At 41.9% G+C, this 7,819-nt stretch overlaps 2 non-coding genes across 2 annotated transcripts; both read right to left on the reverse strand.

Moving 5' to 3' along the window:
* Nucleotides 1-6,351: 6,351 nt before the first annotated feature.
* Nucleotides 6,352-6,425, reverse strand: trnai-aau (transfer RNA isoleucine (anticodon AAU)). The gene has a single exon. It is a non-coding gene; the product is annotated as a tRNA-Ile (tRNA).
* Nucleotides 6,426-6,857: 432 nt separating this feature from the next.
* trnar-ucg (transfer RNA arginine (anticodon UCG)) lies at nucleotides 6,858-6,930 on the reverse strand. Its single transcript has one exon. It is a non-coding gene; the product is annotated as a tRNA-Arg (tRNA).
* Nucleotides 6,931-7,819: the final 889 nt, after the last annotated feature.

The raw sequence follows: 7,819 nt of genomic DNA on the forward strand, positions 1-7,819 counted from the left end.
TTCCTCTCTTCCTTCTTTCCTTCCTTCCTTCCTTCCTTCTTCCCTTCCTCTGTTCCTTCCATCTTTCCTTGCTCCCTTTCTTCCTTCCATCTTTCTTTCCTGTCTTCTTTTTTTTCCTTCCTTCTTTCCTCTCTTCTTTTCCTTCCTCCCTTTTCCCCTTCCTTCCATCTGTCCTTGCTCCCTTTCTTTCTTTCTTCCTTCCTAAATACGGATACAGACCAAACGGAGCAGTACCACCAGAAACCATGGGGGGCAGTGTTGCTGTCACTACTCCATACGTAGCTCTAGTGAGACACGAAGAAGAAATAACAATGGAGGAACTTAGAGGAAAGGTTGTGTGAGTTGTTTAGAAACTTTAAACATATCTGTGATGGAGACCAGAGGTTCCATTCCTTAATGATTGATTGAATGGTGTATTTGTGTTGATGCAAACAGTTAATTGGAATAAGAGGCACACACATGTTAGTGATAAGTGAATCTTTTGTCCTTGCCATGTGGAGTTCCAGAGGCCTGGGGAGCACGGGGGAGGGACTGGCCTTCCTGCCTATGTGGAAATGAAAACCCCTAGTGGTACCCCTCCAGTGGTCGTCACCGTGCAAGGCAGGATATTTAGTGTGTATATTGAGTTGTTCATCTGTGTGTATCAATTGAGGAAATAATGTTGTACTCACCTCTTTCTTGGTTGTCTCTTCAGCAGGCAAAAAGGTGAACTGGTCCAAGGAGGCTCCTTAAAAGCTCTAGGAGCAAACCATTGCTCCTAGATAAGGAGGGGGAGGGGGGTTGGGGTTAGTTAGGGCAATGTTCATGTAGATGGTTATGCATGTGGATGTGATTGAGTCAGGATAGGAGTTTGTATGTATGTTAATATTTATTCTATTATGCTATTGAGGATGGTTTTATGTAAGTATTTATTAGATAATATGATTGTGGTCTCACCTACACTCGGTGGGCTGGTCTGGCTAATGTCCTGCAGTGGGAGGGTATATAAGGCAGCCAGGGTTTTTTTTTTAATGTAGGTTCAGTTCAGTGTTGGTGTCATGCAGCCTGTTGGGAGAACAATTAATACCACCTTGGTGGAAATTTTACTTCCATCTCATGGCTCCTTCTTAGAAACTTAAAATCACCGCCGGTCAACCCTACAATATCGTGTTTGTCTTTTATGCAAGAGGAACATTATCAATATCTCCTCCACAGTCGCCATGTTTGGTTTTGACTCTGCGCTGCCCCCTGGTGGATGTATTGGTTAACATCCATGCCAACGTAAAGGACGCATGGAAGTATGTGAGCAGTGACGGTAACATCGTTTGAAAAGGACGGATACATTTTGGTACGTATGTTGAGCATAAATGGGCCTTAACAGTCAAAATTGACCAGAGAAGACCAAAGTTGGACAGTCGATGGGAAGAAAACAGGAAGATTAATAAAAATCATCATCTGAGTAGTCGTGTTCTGTGTTTAGTCAGTAGGTTGTCTTCTTCCACTTCAATTGAAAACTCGACTTTCTTCGTCGGTTAAAGTGCAGAAACTAGTGTTGTAGGACTCGAGATCGGTCACTGTTTGAGGTTCTCGGCCTTGTCTCGGTCTCTGTACTCTCTGGTCTCGGTTGGTTGGTCTTGACTTCAACACTAGCAGAAACCCTCCAACATGTCTGCTTCTGTCACCTGGATGCATCTCCCCGCCATAAAGCTGCAGCAGCCAGCGATGCTTCTTCTCTCTTTAAGTGCACGGCTGCTGAAACCTGAGATAGACTCGTGATTTATCAGCCATACCTGTCACATATTTCAGTGCTATCTGTGTACCTGCACGTCTCATTCACTCACTCTGATGGAGGAGACGCTCTACAGGAAACCCAGCTTAGGCCAGTTTCAGATTAAGATACATTTTATTGTAGTTTGAGGGAAATTTGTCTTGTACTCTGAGGATGCAGCGCCGAGGATGAAAGATAAAGTAGAATAAAGCGGTAATGAACAGCGGTGCAGGTTATTCTCCTATATCGCTAAGAAATCAAGCAAATGGAGGCAGAGTGTAGTGTAGTGTAGTCGCTGACAATGCAATCACTTTTTTTCTCCCTCCCTTTATGTTTTTATTCATCCATTTACTTAATGAAACAAAGAATAAATCACTGAGTTTAAATGGGAGCAGAGACAACAACACCATCAACACATATACTGTAGGTGCAAGAAGAAGAAAAAAAAAGACTTCCCAAACTGCAAAGAAAGATGAATGGGCTAAATTTACACTTTAAAATAATCCTCCTCCTCTACAAATCTTCTTCTTCTTACCACTAAATTTTGAACAAGGTATAGAGTTTCTATGCTGACTCCGCCGTTTACAATGAGTATTGAACCGGATGCAACAAAGCATAAAGCAGTTTGGAGCATTTGGCTGTGGAGCAAAAGGCTGCATGTAACCTCATAAATAACCACAAGCTAGGAGGGAGGGAGGGAGGAAGGAGGGAAGGAGGAAGGAAAGGAGGGAGGGAGGAAGCATGTAACCTCATAAATAACCACAAGCTAGGAGGGAGGGAGGGAGGAAGGAGGGAAGGAGGAAGGAAAGGAGGGAGGAAGGAAGCATGTAACCTCATAAATAACCACAAGCTAGCAGGGAGGGAAGGAGGAAGGAGGGAAGGAGGAAAGAAAGGAGGGAGGAAGGAAGCATGTAACCTCATAAATAACCACAAGCTAGGAGGGAGGGAGGGAGGGAGGGAGGGAGGGAGGAAGGAAGCATGTAACCTCATAAATAACCACAAGCTAGGTGGGAGGGAGGGAGGAGGGAAGGAGGAAGGAAAAGAGGGAGGAAGCATGTAACCTCATAAATAACCACAAGCTACACAAACACCCAATAAAACAGGACTGTGGATCCCAAAGATCAGGCACGGACCGACCATCTGGAGGGTTAAGAGTCAGCCTGTGTTTCTTTACCACACTCGGCATTATTTAGCTTATATACAGACATTCAGTAAGTCAGAGAGCGATATCAGAAGTGTTGAAGATGAATGGACGAACAAACATGGATAGAAAGAGAATAAATGCACCAGAAGAAGAAAAAGTCTTACTGGGGATTTCCACCAGGCTAGTGTAGTAGCTAGTCTACTGTAATTACTGTAGTAGCTAGTCCACTGTAATTACTGTAGTAGCTAGTCTACCATAATGACTGTAGTAGCTAGCCTACTGTAATGACTGTAGTAGCTAGCCTACTGTAATTACTGTAGTAGCTAGTCCACTGTATTTACTGTAGTAGCTAGTCTACCGTAATGACTGTAGTAGCTAGTCTACCGTAATGACTGTAGTAGCTAGTCTACCGTAATTACTGTAGTAGCTAGTCTACTGTAATGACTGTAATAGCTAGCCTACTGTAATAACTGTAGTAGCTAGTCTACCGTAATTACTGTAGTGGCTAGTCTACCGTAATTACTGTAGTAGCTAGTCTGCCGTAATTAATGTAGTAGCTAGTCTACCATAATTACTGTAGTAGCTAGTCTACTGTAATTACTGTAGTAGCTAGTCTACTGTAATTACTGTAGTAGCTAGTCTACTGTAATGACTGTAGTAGCTAGTCTACCGTATTTACTGTAGTAGCTAGTCTACTGTAATTACTGTAGTAGCTACTCTACCGTAATTACTGTAGTAGCTACTCTACCGTAATTACTGTAGTAGCTAGTTTACCGTAATTACTGTAGTAGCTAGTTTACCGTAATTACTGTAGTAGCTAGTCTACTGTAATTACTGTAGTAGCTACTCTACCGTAATTACTGTAGTAGCTAGTCTAGTGTAATTACTGTAGTAGCTAGTCTACCGTAATTACTGTAGTAGCTAGTCTACCGTAATGACTGTAGTAGCTAGTCTACTGTAATTACTGTAGTAGCTAGTCTACCGTAATTACTGTAGTAGCTAGTCTACTGTAATTACTGTAGTAGCTAGTCTACTGTAATGACTGTAGTAGCTAGTCTACCGTAATGACTGTAGTAGCTAGTCTACCGGTATTTACTGTAGTAGCTAGTTTACTGTAATTACTGTAGTAGCTAGTCTACCGTAATGACTGTAGTAGCTAGTCTACCGTAATGACTGTAGTAGCTAGTCTACTGTAATGACTGTAGTAGCTAGTCTACTGTAATTACTGTAGTAACTAGTTTACCGTAATTACTGTAGTAGCTAGTCTACCGTAATGACTGTAGTAGCTAGTCTACCGTATTTACTGTAGTAGCTAGTCTACTGTAATTACTGTAGTAGCTACTCTACCGTAATTACTGTAGTAGCTACTCTACCGTAATTACTGTAGTAGCTAGTTTACCGTAATTACTGTAGTAGCTAGTTTACCGTAATTACTGTAGTAGCTAGTCTACTGTAATTACTGTAGTAGCTACTCTACCGTAATTACTGTAGTAGCTAGTCTAGTGTAATTACTGTAGTAGCTAGTCTACCGTAATTACTGTAGTAGCTAGTCTACCATAATTACTGTAGTAGCTAGTCTACTGTAATTACTGTAGTAGCTAGTCTACTGTAATTACTGTAGTAGCTAGTCTACTGTAATGACTGTAGTAGCTAGTCTACCGTATTTACTGTAGTAGCTAGTCTACTGTAATTACTGTAGTAGCTACTCTACCGTAATTACTGTAGTAGCTACTCTACCGTAATTACTGTAGTAGCTAGTTTACCGTAATTACTGTAGTAGCTAGTTTACCGTAATTACTGTAGTAGCTAGTCTACTGTAATTACTGTAGTAGCTACTCTACCGTAATTACTGTAGTAGCTAGTCTAGTGTAATTACTGTAGTAGCTAGTCTACCGTAATTACTGTAGTAGCTAGTCTACCGTAATGACTGTAGTAGCTAGTCTACTGTAATTACTGTAGTAGCTAGTCTACCGTAATTACTGTAGTAGCTAGTCTACTGTAATTACTGTAGTAGCTAGTCTACTGTAATGACTGTAGTAGCTAGTCTACCGTAATGACTGTAGTAGCTAGTCTACCGGTATTTACTGTAGTAGCTAGTTTACTGTAATTACTGTAGTAGCTAGTCTACCGTAATGACTGTAGTAGCTAGTCTACCGTAATGACTGTAGTAGCTAGTCTACTGTAATGACTGTAGTAGCTAGTCTACCGTATTTACTGTAGTAGGATCGGGAGGCTGCACGGGTTGTTTTATTTTGAAAGACGGAAGTTTTATTATTATGCCGATTCTGTGTCTGACTTCCTGTCTGGTACGATCTGCTCTGTTGAGCTTGTCGCAAGTTAGAAACAGCTCCGTCAAAAATAGAAATGCTGCTTATTGATAGCGCTGAGCGGAGAGCCGCTGCTGGGACGTTCCTGGTGGAGACACTCTCATTGATTATAGTGGCACTGATCAGCTGTAACACGCCGCTGACGGACCCGGTGGAAATTGGGCTTTAGTCTAGTCAACCTCAAAGTGTGTTAAGATACCAGATTTATTGAAGCAGGCTGCAGGTGATGAAGAGGAGCAGCTGATTGAGTTTCTATCTAATGAGATGTTTAAACCAACTCTACGTATCTGATCTGCAGGTTTTATATAAACTCATCCTCCCTCAGATTGAGACTTCTTCTATTTAGAAGTTTAACTTTTGAGAGGAAGTATCTGCATTTTGAACAGATTCTGCATTTTTCAGTGAGTGAAAAGAGACTCGATGTTATATTTATATTTAACACATTAATTCTACTTTTTGATGTTGGAGCACCACATCAGACACACATCATTATTCAGGCGTTTTAAATATCTTAAAACATATCTGCAGGGGATTTATTCTTTAAAGGAAACTTCTGGTTTATTACTATATTCATCTTATTTTCTTTAGTTGTAAAGTCATCCTGAGTGCTGTGATGGGTCCTACAGACTGTGTGCTTAATGAAGCCTAACCAAGCTCCAGTCAGGACTTTCTTTCTACATGCTCTCATCTATACTTTTATTCCTTTATTTCCTCTTTATGTCTTTCTTTATTTCTCACTGACACACCTTTAATCTCCAGCCTCATCATATTCCAGCTGTTCTTCTTAAATATGTTTTCTCCCTCTCTGCTGTAGTGCTTCAACTTGGATTCATCAGTTTATCTTCATCAGTCTCAGCAGACTCATCTTTATCATCATCATCACCAGACGCCTTGTCCTTTAGGCCACATGGTCATGCAGACAGTGACGTGTACATTTGAACGGGGCGAAGGTCCGAGTCTACCGACAAACAGTGAGGAGAAGCAAGATCTGGAAGATCAAGCTTTTGCCTTCATGGGATCCATGTGTGAGGTGATGGGGCAGTGTTGCACATTCCTTGAGTTGAGTTGAAAACACTGCCAGCTTTACATCTGAAGGTCTTCACCAGATGTTCTCCCTCTGCAACAATGAAGCCTGGCCTGTACAGGGATCGAACCTGTGACCTTGGCGTTATTAGCACCACGCTCTAACCAACTGAGCTAACAGGCCCGTTGCTGCCTTTCTATCTACAACCACGTCCCTTATACAATGAAAGACATTCCTTTGCTTTCAGACATCGAGCGAACCAGGCTTGCTAAAGTCTTGAAGAAGGGGAATTAGCTCAAATGGTAGAGCGCTTGCTTAGCATGCGAGAGGTAGCGGGATCGATGCCCGCATTCTCCATTACCTTCTTTTCTGTTGTCTCTTCTCAAGAAGAAAACACACCAAGGCTTCATTCAAAGGATTCCTCCTGCTGAATGTCCCCATAAAAATCAGAGGAAGGTTACACACCTCTGCACTGTCATACTTCCACACCTTCATCTCTGTGACTATGTCTTGTTTTCATCCATAATCAGCACTGTCCCATTGCTTGGTGTTCAAAGCTTCTCATTGGAATATTTCTTCCTGAACAGACACAAGTACTACAGAAGAGAGGACAGACAACCACGAAGGGATTCGAACCCTCAATCTTCTGATCCGAAGTCAGACGCCTTGTCCTTTAGGCCACGTGGTCATGCAGACAGTTTTAAGTTATGTTTAGTTTTGTCTGTCTTGTGACTTCCTGTTTTATTTTGAAATCTTACTCTCCTCTCGTTTCAGGTAACTTCCTCCTTCCCCCTTGTGTGTTTCCCACTGGTCTGATTGTTTCCACCTGTTTCCCATTACCTTGTGTGTGTGTGTGTGTGTATAGTCTGCGTTTCCCTTTGTCCTGTGCCAGTTTGTCTTTTCTTGTTATTCCATGTCAAGTATTTGAATCTTGAACACGATGTTGATGTCGAGCTCTTCATACAGGACTAGCTGTTGGGATGTTAAAGCTGGTTTGGTTGTCAAGGCATTCATGTCACAGTTGCTGAGTCCAAGACAAATTTCCCAAAGTGGGACGATAAAGTATATTATATTGTTGTATTTGTCACCTGTTTCGTGCAATCCGTCTTAAAGTCTTGTCTTGAAGGTCTGTTTTTGTTTCCTGTTGATGATGTTTTTTGACCTTTTGAACAGTTTCCCCCCCGAGGACGAGAAAGATAAAGAAAAAGAATCTGAATCTCACAGAAATAGATATTGCTTCTGTTCTCTGTCCCTCACACACACACACACACACACACACACACACACACACACACACACACACACACATATATATACATACATACAGTAGAAACCCTATAGACCAGAGGTGTCAAACTCATCTTCATTCAAGGGCCACATACAGACCAATTTGATCTCATGTGGGCCGGACTATTAAAAAGATGGAAGGAAGGAAAGACAGGCAGGCAGACGGAAGGAAGGAAAGAAGGAAGGAAGGGAGGGAGGAAGGAAAAAGGGAAGGAATGAAGAAAGGAAAGAAGGATGGAAGGAAGGAAGGGAGGAAGGACACATGGAAGGAAGGAAGGAAGGAAAGACAA

This window comes from Scomber japonicus, chromosome 17, assembly GCF_027409825.1.
Source record: "Scomber japonicus isolate fScoJap1 chromosome 17, fScoJap1.pri, whole genome shotgun sequence".
Lineage (NCBI taxonomy): Eukaryota > Metazoa > Chordata > Actinopteri > Scombriformes > Scombridae > Scomber > Scomber japonicus.